The sequence below is a fragment of the Fukomys damarensis genome, unplaced genomic scaffold, assembly GCF_012274545.1.
Source record: "Fukomys damarensis isolate Sample0158 unplaced genomic scaffold, DMR_v1.0_HiC HiC_scaffold_10, whole genome shotgun sequence".
Taxonomy (NCBI): domain Eukaryota; kingdom Metazoa; phylum Chordata; class Mammalia; order Rodentia; family Bathyergidae; genus Fukomys; species Fukomys damarensis.
Genome location: NW_022900922.1, coordinates 23,168,401 through 23,182,490, shown reverse-complemented (window position 1 = coordinate 23,182,490; position 14,090 = coordinate 23,168,401). Strand labels below are relative to the sequence as shown.

The window sequence follows — 14,090 nt, the reverse complement described above, 5'->3', positions numbered from 1 at the left end:
TTTGAGAATGGTGAGGTATTTTGTAGAGTGTTTTTCAGTTGACGTTTGACCTTTTTCACGTGATAAGATGGGGGCTTTGGATTGTGATGAGCAGCATCGCAGGGCGAGGTGTCCCCCTTCTATCACATTTTGTCAGAGGACACCTGTGCTCCACACCACGAGCGACAGTTCGCTCTCCTTTGTGGTAGCCACAAAGTACTGCCCATACGTAGGTGAAGAAGGGAATGGAACTTTGTTCTGTATATTGTTTGAAATTTTTGTCTAAGGAAGATTTGACCCTTCACACTCACTAGTTATTTACCCCTCCACTTATTTGTGTCAAAATGGATTCAGGTGTATTTTAATTTATTAATATGTGGTATTTATGTGTAGGATTTTCTGTTTTTAACTTTACAGTTTCCAAAAAACAACTATTGAAATTATTATTATTATTATTATTATTATTATTATTATTATTATTATTATTATTTTGCAGTAGCAGGGATTGAATCTTGAGTCTTTGCAATGAACTATAACCCCATGCCCCATTTTTATATATTTTTCTTTTTATTGAGTTTATTGGTACATTCTAGGTATACAGTACAATTACATTCATTACTGGGACCTTGTACCTTTATATGACAGGTCTTGGTTCTCATTTTTTCCTCTTGTCCCTGCCCTCCCTTCACCCATTTTTATTTTTTACTTTGAAACAGGTTCTTGCCAAGTTACTAAGTTGTCCGGATTGCACTCAAACTTGTGGTCTTTCTGCTGAGGATTGTAGAGGTAAGCCCAGCTCAGAACACTGGTTTACAAAGTCGTTTAGATTCGTTTTATGTTGTAACCACTCCTGTGATCAAGTTATTTCATATATTTGTAGGACAATTTTATTCGTCACACTCCGTGTTCCACCTTGGGATGCCTCGTATCATCCTGTTTGACCTTTTACTGTGCGTGGGTTGGTGCTCATGTTTTGTGATATATAATGAAATGAGTTTTGGCAAATGCAAACAGATCACCACCCAAAGACTGTACAGGAGAATTTCACCAACATAAACATTCCACTCTGCACCCATGTTACCTCTCCCTTCTCTCCAAGCCCTGCCAACCGTGGATCTTTTTCTATCCTGACAGTTTTGCTTTCTCCAGATGTAATATGTGTCTTTTGTTTTTCTGCCTTAACAAAATGTATCTAAATTAAGATTTATCTATAGTTACCTGAATCAATAGCTAAATCCTTTTTTATTATAAACTGAATCTTTATTGGTACATTTTAGGTACACAATACAGTCACATTCATCATTGGGATCTTGTACGTTTACATGACAGATCTTAGTTCTTCTTTTTTCCCCCTTTCCCTAGTCTCCCTTCCCCCATTCCCCCTTCCCTATTTACAAAGACTTTGTTTCCATTTTCTTCCTTTTCTTTTCTTTTTTCTGTTCCCTTTTTACTTTTCCCTAACCCCTTCCATTTGCCCAATACCTTCAGACCTTTTCTTCCTTCAATAGCTAAATCTTTTAAATGCTGATTGGTATTCTATTGCTTGGATGTAACACAGTTCGTTTATTCATTCACCTGAGGATTGTCAGTTTGGTCACCCACATTGGGGCAATATTAAATAAAACTGGTATGACCATTCATATACAGGCATTTGTGTGAACCAAAGCTTTTATTTCACTTAAGTAAAAACTTAAGCACTTATACATATGATGAATGGTAAGACTTTTGTATGGGATGTTATATAACAAACTGTTAAATAGCTGTCCAAAGTCCCGGTACCATTTCAAATCTAACCATCGGTGAATAGTGCTTCTTGTTGTTTTTTGCCCTCACCAGGGTGTGCTAGTGTTTTATTCTAATATGTGTATATTGGGATATCATTGTGATCTTACTTTTCAGTTTCATGACGATGAACAAGGTTTAGTATCTTTTAAATCTTTATTTACCCCACATGATTGCTAAGTTTTCATGGTGTCCCTTCAGTCTCGCCCATTTCTTACTGTTTTTGTTTTCTTATTGTTGAGTCTTTCCAATCATTTATGTGTATTTAGCCACTAGTCAATTATCAGATATGTGATTGGAAAAAATTTCTCTGATTCTGTGACTTGCCTCTTCATTCTCTTAAAAGTGTCTTTCAGACAACAGAAGTTTTAAATTTTAATAACATTCAACTCATCTCAGTTTTTTCAGTTTCACATATTGGTTATATAGATATTTCTAAAGATTCAGCTCCAAGACAAATGTCAGGCAGATTTTTTTTTATACTTTTTTCCCTACAATTTAAAACATGTACATTTTATATTTAGATCTATAATCTTTGAGTGATTTTCGCATGCGTTGTAAGGTATGCTTTCTGGTCAAATTTTCCCATGCATCTCCACTTGTTCCATCACTGTTTGTAGAACAGACCATACTTTCTTCATTGAATCACCTTTCTACTATGCTGAAAATCAGTTGACTGTGTTTGTATTTTTCTATTTCTGATGTCCACATTATGTTCCTTAGGTTTATTTATCTCTTGATAATATTACAATGCCTTGGTTATCATATCTTTATACTAAAATTTGAAATGGGGTAAAGTGAGGCTTTTGACTTTTTTTTTTGTTTTGTTTTGTTTTTTTGGTACCGGGGATTGAACTCGGGTCCTTGCGCTTGCGAGGCAGGTCACCGAACCGCTGAGCTAAATCCCCAGCCTGGCTTTTGACTTTTTAATTTTACTTATTTACCTCTTTGCCTTTCCTCCTGGTTCTAATCCTTTTTCTGCTAGCACAACCATTATGCAAGCTAGCACAACTACTCTCGTGTTATTCCGTTCGCAAACTTCCTCAGAGCAATAGTTGTTATAAAAACACATGCTGTAAAAGAAGATTGTCTTCAGTAAATATTGGTATCAATATTATCATTGTTAATGTTATTATGTATTGTCATACTATCATCTGGTAGGGTCACAGGACCATGAATTATAATGTGGCAAGCAGCTCTGAAGCTGTAGAATGCTGTGCGAATAGCCATTGCTGCTCATTCAAAACTGTTTATATTGTGCCTTGATCTGTTTTCTCCACGGTCATCAAATAAATTTGTGTGCCTTTAGATGACATGTGCAGATACCAGGACTCTCTGGAGCTGTGAACTTGCAACATGTAGTGATGATAAAATTAGACAAGTCGCATTGTTACTCTTTTCATTCTAGTGTCAGTAAGTTCCTGGAAAATCTTTACCAAATTACCTTTTATAGCTTTTAAGATGTGGATAATCAGTGAAGACCGTAGGAATGTTGCAAAGGACATAGGTATGGGCTAGGAGCATTTTCTTCCTTTCTATGATATTAAAACTACTAAGTCTAGCTTTAGGTTCCATTTGTACAGCATACCTTATCTAAATAGTAATGATATAATAATACTGGTGATTATAAAAATAAAATGTATTGATATAAGATTTAGCAATACATATGTGGCAAGTTTTAATCATTGCTTTATGTTTCTGGGATAGTAGTTGTAAAACAGTTTTTGAAGTATTTTATGAGATGGAGGAGACGCTGGAATGCATAAAGGGAATCTATTGCATTTTGGTGATTAGGTCCCTCTGCCTTGTAAGGTAGGCTGTGCTCATCTGCTCAGATGACAGCAGTGATGGTAGGATTGGGTGTTCATGACAAGAAGACAAAAACCCTATGTGCTTCTATTGGATGCCTGACTAGAAAAGAAATGAAAGGCTTTGTGGGTAACATGTGAGTGCCCTTAACATCAGAGACCATAAGTAAATGTTTATCCTAGCTATGTTTTATAAGAAAATTTTACTACAGTGACTAACTTACACATACTTCATCACACTCAAGGAGAGATGTGGTTGATTCATGCATCCCGAATTTAAGTTTGAGACCTGCGTCTAACGGTAGCTTCCTGACTTAGAGAAATAATGCTTGGAAGGAAAAAAACCAACTCGGTAGGCTTGAGTTTTAAAATTCTAACCAGAAAAGCAATGGGAACGACACAAGAGTGAGCTTAAAGGAAGGGGTTTTAAAATTCATAATAAACATTTGAAATTTAAATGAGATTTTACCAGTTTAGAAATTACTCTTTAGAAATACTTCTGTTGCCTTTGCTGCCATGGGAATTTCTTGGTGAAGGACTGAACCAGCAATTACAAACTTTACAGATGAGGAATACACATGTCCCCTGCCTGGTATCTGTTACAATTGCCCTTTATTCAATCACCCACAGCTGGAGTAATTGGATCTTTAGGTACAGGTTAATGGGATAATTAGGCAAACACGATCAAACTTGTACACCAGGAGGAAATGGATGGCTGCTGTCTCCTAGCCTCCTGTTGTACACTGTGCTTTGCAACCTGTTCTTCATTTCTATGGGCAATAAAGTAGGAGATGGATTAGTTGCAAGTGTTTTCGTCTGTCGGCGAGTGGAAGTGTGGTTTGATTTAAATGATTTTTTTAAGAGGCAGCTACTGGAATAACCAGTGAGAAATGAAATAGATGAGGTACGCCTGCTTCAAAAAGAACCAATTCAATTTGGCCCTGGTATTTCAGAGTCCTTTGGATGCGATCCCCCCACCCTTGAGTGTATTAATAGTATCCTCATCTGGGAGACTGTTTTATCAAAGGCCTGAAAGTGGAAATAGAAAATGACATGATTCTATGAAAGAATATAATTGGAAACATAGTCCCAGCAGTAATCACCAAAATAGGGTGAAGCTTATAAAACATAGACATCCTATGACAGTGCCTTCTGAAGTCTCCTATAATTTTGTCTGTCTTTTTCAAGTATTTATCCTATACCTTCTGATTATCTAGAACTCTGCATTATGGTAATTGGTGGGAAGTATAGTACTTGACTTTCCATTGCCTTTCTGCAAATACAGATCTAATTGAAGTGCATGATCATATATCAGGAAATAGCTCACTTGTCTTACATGTATCCGCAAGTGAACTGCAGCCTTCTCCTTCCTGGCTTCCTCTATGGGAGTCATTAAGTGACAAAAATATCTTGCCTCCAAGACATTGGAGTCAATCAGTTGATGCTTTGCTGTGTTAACCGGCAATTGCTCTTTTATGCTTTTCTGTTACCAGAGAATGCTAGAATACTCTTGTTTAGGTCAGTAATATGGAATGAGGACATGAGTCTGGTACCTGTTCAGCAACAGGCATTGTCAGGGAAGTGTGCTGAGATATGAACATTAGGCTTAGGCTGATTGTGTTTTGGAGCAAGCACTTGGGTATTAACATAAGGCTGCATTCAATGTTCATCTGGTATACAATATTCTCTGTATTGTACAGCGTTGAATTTAGGCCATCCGGTGATCCACACCTCATGTCAGTGAAAGAATGCTTCACAGTAATGAAGAACGATCGCTACATTGTCTAAAGTCTTTACTGGATTTTCAGCTTTGTTTCCTTTGTGTTTCTAGAACAACCATTGCAAATTCACTAATGTCCAGTTTTTGACTGTGCAGAAGCACTAATTAGCATAAACAATTGCGAGAATATGAATTGAATAAAAGTGTGTGGGATCCAAAGAATCTTCAGGGCAGTTAATACACTCTGTGTGATATTATAATGGCAGCAGCGTGCCGTTGCGCATTTGTTCACACCCGCAGAATGTACACTTAAAGTGTGTGCCAAAATAAACTACAGACTATGTGTGATTTAAATCTGTCAAAGCAGGTTTTTTAATTAAAACAAATGCAGCACACTGGAGATGAAGGTATAATGGCGGAGGCTATATACATTTGAGGGCAGAGGGAATGAAGAGGAAATATATGTAACTTCCTCTTACTTTTGTTGTGAGGCTAAAACTTCTCTAAAAATTGGGTCTTCACATTTTAAAACAAAGTTCAGGTGAAAGATCTTGCTACCTACTGTCACAGAGCTCTCAGGTCTGTAATGTAGTGAATGACTAAACACCACACCGTGGAAACACTCAGGAAAGGCTCTTTAATCAGTTAGAGTTGTGAGAAAAATCTGCTAAAGATGATCTAAGGGAGATAATCCTAAACAAGTTAGGCAGGGGTACTTCAGGTAAAGCTTTGGAACCTTCATCTACTTCAATTGTTAGTTTATTCAAATCAGAGCAGTAACATACTTGTTCATAATGCATCGATTAAAATACGTAAATATAATTATTATTAACAGCTTGTAGAAGTCATATCAGTATACTGAGAAGCATAAATTGGATTCAAAATCAGAATTCTTCTTAGTGATATTTTTGCTTCCAAGTTCTTTGCTGGAGACAACTATTTTTCTAAGGGAAAGGGTTGTTGTGAAGGTCTTTCCAACTGCAGGTGGAGGCAGCATGCTATTTTAGAAGGCTGAGGTTTTGTCTAGATGTTTTGAGGTAGAATATGCGAAAAGACAAGAACTTCTTGGAATACTGACTCTACCAATAGTTTGTAAAAGAAAATTATCTTCTAGTCTTGGGGATTTTTAGATGGAAAGATTGAAGTGAGCCACATCTTGACATAATATATGCTGTTTCAATTCCAAGTCTGTTATTGCTGTTGTCATCCTGACAAAAAGTGAAGTCAACGCTGAATTAGCCAACAAGAACACTAAGATTATTTAGATTGGAAAAGAAAGAAGATAAAATGAGATTGTGGGTCATAACAGACCATTCAGATTTATATTTGTAATCAATGCCCAATTTCTTATGTCTTGTACTAATTTTTATCTTTAAATTTTGTACAGGTATATTTTTATCAAACAATATTACTAAAATACATGTTACATGAGATATCTCTTTATTGATTCTGTGTCTTACCATATATTTTTGGAGTCAAACACATTGTTTTAGATGGTCTCACTTTTTTATTCTTCTTGCACTTATTAAGACTGAGCATTTTTTTAGGTAGCATGGAGGTTAGTACACAACAGAACGTGACAGAAAGATACCAAAGGGAGGATGATGATTAAGTCGGAAAGAGGACTGTGGCTTATAAAGTAAGAAAGAGGACAGTAAAATATCAAAGGGGCCAGGTAGCCTCTCCTCACTGTGCAACAACAACCACAATATTAGGTGAAAAAGGGAGATGTATGGAGATGGGTGTTTAGCTGTCACAGGGCACAAGCCCATATGCTGTGCATCTGAGGAGAGGCATTACATGAGTGCAGCCTTTAGGAATAGGGATGATATGGACTAATCCCTTTATTTCTTTTCTCAACTAAGTACAGACGATTATGAAAAGTAGGATGTACTTTGAGCAGGAAACTAAGGAGACTATTATCTTAGAGGAGATGAGTTTGGGTTATGTGTACAAAGTAGGGATTCTCAATTTTGGTTGCCTTATGGTCAATTTGGGCCAGGTAATTCTAATACTACAGGAGACTGATGTGAGGGTGGTAGGATATTTAGTGGCATCCCCAGCCTCTACCCACTAGATGCCAGTAGTACCCTGCCAATTGTGAGAACCAAAAATGTCTCCAGAAGTTGACAAATATCTCTTTGGGGACAAGGTTTTACTTGAGTGAAAACCCTGGGTGTAACAGCTTCTGAGAAAAAATGTTTTGGACTGCTTGATATTAAATGTATATTTGGTTCTTTCCATTCATATGTAAGCCAAGTAAAATGAGGATAAGGAAAGTATCTGCATCAAATTGTTATCTGTGTTCAGCAAACAGTATATACATAATTCTGAACCATCCAATGAGAAGCACTGAAGTTGAGACAGCAACAAAGCACCTATTGACTAAGCCTAGGACCTGATGGTTTCACTATTGAATGCTACAAGATCTTTGAAGAGGGTTTAACGTCAATACTCCTCACATTCCTCAATGAAACCAAAAGGAAGGAATGCTTCCAAAGTCATTTTCAGAAGGTAGCATCATGCTAACCCTAAATCAAGATAAAAGCAAAAACTACAAAAGAAAACTACAAAGCAATCTCCTTAATGGACATGGAGGCAAAACTCCTTAATAAAATACTGACAAGCAGAATGCAACAAATCATCAGAGGGATCATATATTATGATCAAGTAGGTTCCATCCCAGAGTTGCCAGGATGATTCAACATATGCAAAGCAATATATGTAATATATCACATATACAGAAACAAGAACAGAATCCACGTGACCGTACTTGAACCTGATAAAAGCCATTTATAATAAATCAATGACCAACATCATATTAATGGGGAAAAACTGAAAGCTTTTCACTAAAATCAGGAACAAGTCAAGGGTGCCCACTATTACCACTTCTGTCCAACAAGTCACTCAAAACATTAGCCAGAACAAATCAGTCCAGAGAAATAAGCAAAAGAAGAAATCAAATGTTTATTATTTGTAGATGACATGATCCTCTACAAAGAAGACCAAAAACTGTCATCAAAAGTCTTCTAGAATTAATAATGAAATTCAGCAATGTAGCAGGATGCAAAATCAACACACAAATATGAGTAGAATTCCTGTACACTTCACCAGTAGTGCACCCCTCCTCGGTATCTTCTCAAAGGATAAACATCCTATTACAGAGGTGCATGCATACCAATGTTTATAGCAGCACAGTTTATAGTTACTAAATCTTGGAAGAAGCGTATGTATCCATCAACCTACAAAGGTAGAGAGAATGTGGTATCTGTACATAATGGACGGCTACTCAGCTACAAAGAAGAATCAATTGGAGACATTTGTAGGACATGTGCTGTGGGCCAGTCCTGAAGGTGATCCCTCTCCTTTTCCCTACTCCCTTTCTCCTTCGCAGACTGGATGGTCTGTTTGACCGATTGTAGACCCTGCGTGATACAGCTCCAGGAGACATTATGCATCCTTCCTTGTTCCCTTTCTGTGCGTGCCCCAAACATGAGACAATCATGCTATGTTCTGCCTAGGCCATGTAGCACTATTTCACACCTCTCTTCCTGTTTGTCTTGCACTATAAATAAAGAGTGCACTGGACTCCAGGCGGCCGTCGACTCCCAACAGGCAGTGGCTCCACCCGATCCTGGCTTTTAAGCATAACCTTTGTGTTTTCATTTTTCTTCATCTCCCACCACTCTCCCCGGCTTGGACCTTATGCTGTGCGGGTTGCGGCAGAAACGGGTGTACCTTGAGGTGACTGTATGGAGTGAAATAAAACAGACACAGGTGCTTCAATACCATAGTGTCTCTAATTTAAGTAATCGGAACTACAAATAAAGAGCTAAAGAAAACTGATAATAGGAAACAGGGCGACATTTTGCAAATGAGAAGGGGGCCAAGAGTTTGACAGTGGATATGGGGCAGAAGGGAAGTGGATGAAAAAAGATATAAGATGTGTCAGGTGCACGCACTAACTGCCCTCAATTAAACGTAATTTTAGTCATAAATGTCAACTAAAAATAATGACGATGATGAGAGCGGGGAAAGGCGACTCAAATGCAGAAGGAGGGAGGAGGGGAGGGAAGGGGATGAAGAATCAAGATGTGTTCAGTCCATGAACCTCCTCCCTAGGATGAATGCAAGCATCATGAACTCCATATATATATGAATTCCAAAAAAGAATTGTTTCTTTTGAAGAGTAAATGTTTTTATGTCATTTAACTTATCTAATCCTTTATTATTTACTGTGTTTTAAGTGCTACAAAGCCTCGAATATTACCTGCTGTTTGTGTTTACAAGTTTTATAGCTGTAATTCCGGCATGTCGTTCATGTTTCATTTCCAGTTAGTTGTGTGTTTGGTGTGTCCTAGCTCCCCACCTCTTAAGGAAATATGAAATATAGTTAACTCACATAGAAACAAGTTTTTGTTCTGCTTTCGCCTCACAGCTTTGGGTGTTCCTGCCTGTGATTTTCCCCATTGATTTGGGCCTGTAGCAAGGAACGTACTTTGGTGGGGATACATAGTGGAACAAAACTGTTCACTTGAGGGTGAGGAGACAAAGCTAAACAGGAAGAGGCATGAGTGTAATGACCTAAGCACCTGCCACAAGACCCCAATCCTAAAGGTTCCCCCAGCTCCTAATATGCTACTCTGGGGATGAGGCCATTGTTTTAGTCTATGTTTGCAGAACATATTGATCACATTCACTGTGGGGCATCTGTACATGTACACAGTACATCATAATTCCTGTTTTTGTCCCCTTCCTTTCCTTACCTCCAACCCTTCTTCCGCTCCGGAGCCATTTGCAAAAGCCCTATTTCCATTATTTCCTCAGTTCTTTTTGTTAATCCCTTGTCCTTTCCTTCTCTCCCTCATTCCCCCATCTCTTCTTCCCTTTCCATTGGAAAAAGTTCTTCCTACTTCCTAATATCTGTTCTTTATTTATACTTTGGGATTCTCAAATAAGCGAGTCACCATACACTAAACTAAAATCAGAATAGATCAAGGATCTAAATATAAATCAGAAACACAATCTGCTCAAAGATAAAATAGGTAAAACCCTTGAAGATAGAGGTGTAGGCAACGACATTCTGAACAAAACCCTGGTTTCACAAGAAATAAGATAAAGAATCAACAAATGGGGATACATTAGATTAAAAAGCTTCTGCCAGGCAAAGTTAACCATCAGCAGGCTGGAATGCACAGGTTTTGGGGGAACATTCAACATAAAAAATGGTCACAGTGTGAAATAAGGATAAAGTCACAGTTTTTCTATGTAGATCTTTACTAGGTGTCACAATGCTTGATTAAGACATTCATTTCCCTGTTGCTTTACTTTGGCTCCTTTGTTGAAATTAATTAGCCATATATGGCTATTCTCTGTTCTGCTCCACTGACTTATTTCTGTCCTTTCATCAATACCAAACTATCTTGATTTTTCACAATTTTGTAATTACTTTTGGAATTATGCAAGGCAATTCCTCCAATTTCAATCATACTCACCAAAATTGTTCCTTATAGGTCTTTGCCTTTCCATGTATACTTTGGAATTGGCTTGTCAATTTACATAGAACCCAAGGTATGTACTGCTATGTGTTGCCTAGGTAACTGATAACCACTAGATTTTTCCAAATGCTGAGTGCTAGGGAGGTGGTGACAAGATGGGGCAGACTTCAAAAGGAAAAACTGGATTTGCTTAGAATGCTATGAACATTTGAAAGAGAAAACAAATGAATCATTGAGACTGGGAGCTTCCTGTCCATAAACTGGGTCTCTACTAGAAGATGGCAAAGCCCAGCCATAGCAGCGAGGTCCTGCAGCAGCTAAAAAACCAGAGAATGGGGCTTCTTCTGTGACTGTTGCATTGCAATTGACATTCACTTCCAAGCACACAAAACCGTTCTAGCTGCCTGCAGCTCCTATTTCAGAATGTTTTTCATGCACCATCAGCATAGACCGCACAGCTGAATCTCAGCAACATGAAAATCAGTGCTGGGTGTTTTGATCTCATTCTGCAGTTTATGTATTTAGGAAAAATCATGACCGTTCCCTCTAGTTTTGAGCAGTTTAAAGTGGCAATGAACTACCTACAGCTGTACAATGTTCCTGACTGCTTAGAAGACACACAAGATGCAGACTGTTCTGGTTCAAAATGTTCCTCTTCTGCTTCTAGCAAACAGAACACCGGAATGGTATCCGGATAAGAATGTATGAAGACACGGTGGTAGAAATGGCAGTGAAGCCAACGGGTAGTGTGCAGAGCCAAGCTCGACAGTAAACACACCTCATAGCAGAGCCAGATGAAGAATCTTTACAATTAAGTAATTTTCCTGAACCACTACTTAATGTATGTGAGAAAAAGTTCTGTGTCCAAACTACCTGCTCTAAAAGAAAGGGTGTCACATGGCGCTTTGGACGGAGTCTTACCTGTGACAGCTGTGGATTTGGCTTTAGCTATGAAAAATTATTAGATGAACATGTACGACCTGTGCTAAAAGACATTCGTACCAAAACACAAGATCTCACCACTGAATAGTAGATATTCGGGATGCAAAAGACAACCAAGTTGAATTTGGTGAAAAGGACTCATCTAAAACGTTTTATGCACAGGCAGACAAATACAGAGGAGACACAAGCCAGGCTCCTGATGATTCTGCTTCAACCACTGGAAGTAGAAAATGTAGCACGGTGGAGTCTGAACCAGCCAGTGAAGGAAAATGCAGGGCTGCAGGGAGGAAGAGAATCACCACCAAGATGAAGATATTCCTACAGATGAGCTTATAGACTTTAATATTATTAAAGGTATTGACAAAGACTGCAAAGAATCACTGATAACGATGAATTAGAAGATGAACCCCAAGAGCCATTTTATAGATACTATATCAAAGAAGATGCGGCAAGAAAAAAGTGAAAACAGAAGGAAAAAAATGGAAACAACAACAACAACAAAAGCAGTAGGAAAACCCTAAAACCTCAGATGTCAATAAATTATGATGAAAGAGGTACTTTAGCAAAATCTGAGGCCCCCTAACAACAGCAGTCCGGTTTAGGGGGACAGTGAAAACGCCTCTGGTGAACTGTGTGGATCACAATAACAGGGGAGGACCTGTCTTCCCATTACCTAGCCAAACACCTCGAGAACATCTGTGTATGCGGTAAATGCAGACAGATCCTTGTCAGGGGTCGACAGCTTCAGGAACATGCACAGAGGTGTGGAGAGCCCCAAGATCTGACAATGAATACCGAGGAGAAGATGGACGTGGAAGAAAACCCTGATGAACCGTCTGAAATAAGAGATATGTTTGTTCAAATGTGGGATGATGTTAGGGACAGTCGTTACCAAATAAACAGTACCCCAGAACAGCAGTTATTTAACCCTTCTGCCAGTCCTTTCTCGATGTCCTAATTATGGCCAGCATTTTGAAACTGAAAATCTAGTGGTTGAATGTATGTCTAGCTGCCTAGGTCTAGATATATTTAAGAGTGGCATTATGGAAGAAAACGAAAGAGATCTGAGGCAAAAGCATTTTTATAATTTGTGTGGAGAAGGATTTTGTTAGCAATGTCATTTAAGAGAACACTATCCTGTTCATACTAAGGAAAAAGTGTGTTAGACATGTGGGAAGCAATTTTTGTTTGTTTGTTTTGTTTTTTTGGTTTTTTGAGACAGGGTCTCACTATGTAGTTGAGACTGACCTGGAACTCACTATGTAACCCGGGCTGGTCTCAAACTCACAGTGATCCTCCTGCCTCAGCCTCCCGAGTGCTGGGATTACAGGAGTGTCCCACCATGCCTGGCTGGGAAGCAGTTTTTAAGAGAACACCAGTCGCGTCTGCACGATGAGACGCACAAAGGCATGGCCAGTGTGTCTGTTCCACTTGTGGTCAAGGCAACTTCAGAAAACATGATCGTGTACGGCGTGCGATTTCTCATCTATCTGCCGGTGAGACTGTATGTCAGGTCTGTGCTCAGATACTCCCAAATAATGACCAGTTGGAGTAGCACATGGACTTTCATCTGTATGCATGTGGGATATGTGGAGCAGAGTTTGATTTGAGGAAAGATATGAGATCACATTACAATGCCAAGCATTTGATAAGAACCTAAGAGATTTTCTACTGTATTAAAGTCTAGCTGAGAGCAAACAAAACACCGAAGCAAAAAGGAAATGAGCTATTTAGAAATCGATTTTATAAGAGGAAGTGCTGGAAAAAATTTCAAAGACGCTTATCTTTAATATTTTTATTTAGGATCTTACGTACACTTGAGGTATGAAATGTTTATCATTTTTGTCGCTTCTTAATAGCATTCTTTTTTTTTTTTTGGTACCGGGGATCGAACTCAGGTCCTTGTACTTGCAAGGCAGGGGGCAGAACCACTAGGCTAAATCCCTGGCCCAATAGCATTCTTAGTTTCTAGTTTTCTTTAAAATTAATTTTAAATGTAGGCAGTAAGTTGCTGTTGCCCCTTCAATGACTTTAGCTTTTTATCAATAAGGTGATGACTTCACTATTTCTATGTGTTTTTGCTTTTTGTTTTTTCTTAAGGTTATCCTGTGAAATCTTAAGTCAGCAGCATTGACCGTTCAATCCTGTTTAAAGTTTAAAAAAATTTTAAAATTATTATTTGAAATTATCTCATTCAGGTTTAGCTTTTTGTGTGTGTGTTTTGTCAATTGAACAATAGATTAGCTACTGCTTATTCTCGCTTATTATCAATGAAACTCATATTCTTAAATTGACAAACTTATTAGGGAAGTTAGGTGCACTGAATGTAACCTATAAAGTTGACAGGAGCTCAAACTTGAC

General features: G+C 38.2%; 1 long non-coding RNA gene and 1 pseudogene across 1 annotated transcript in view; both read left to right on the top strand.

Moving 5' to 3' along the window:
- The first annotated feature begins 710 nt into the window (after positions 1-710).
- The window catches only part of LOC117285465, a 130,943-nt gene continuing 117,563 nt past the window's right edge, over positions 711-14,090 (top strand). Inside the window, exon 1 of the long non-coding RNA XR_004516519.1 lies at positions 711-765. This is a non-coding gene — a long non-coding RNA (uncharacterized LOC117285465). The remainder of the gene's footprint in view (positions 766-14,090) is intronic.
- LOC104861469 lies at positions 11,066-13,389 on the top strand (annotated as a pseudogene).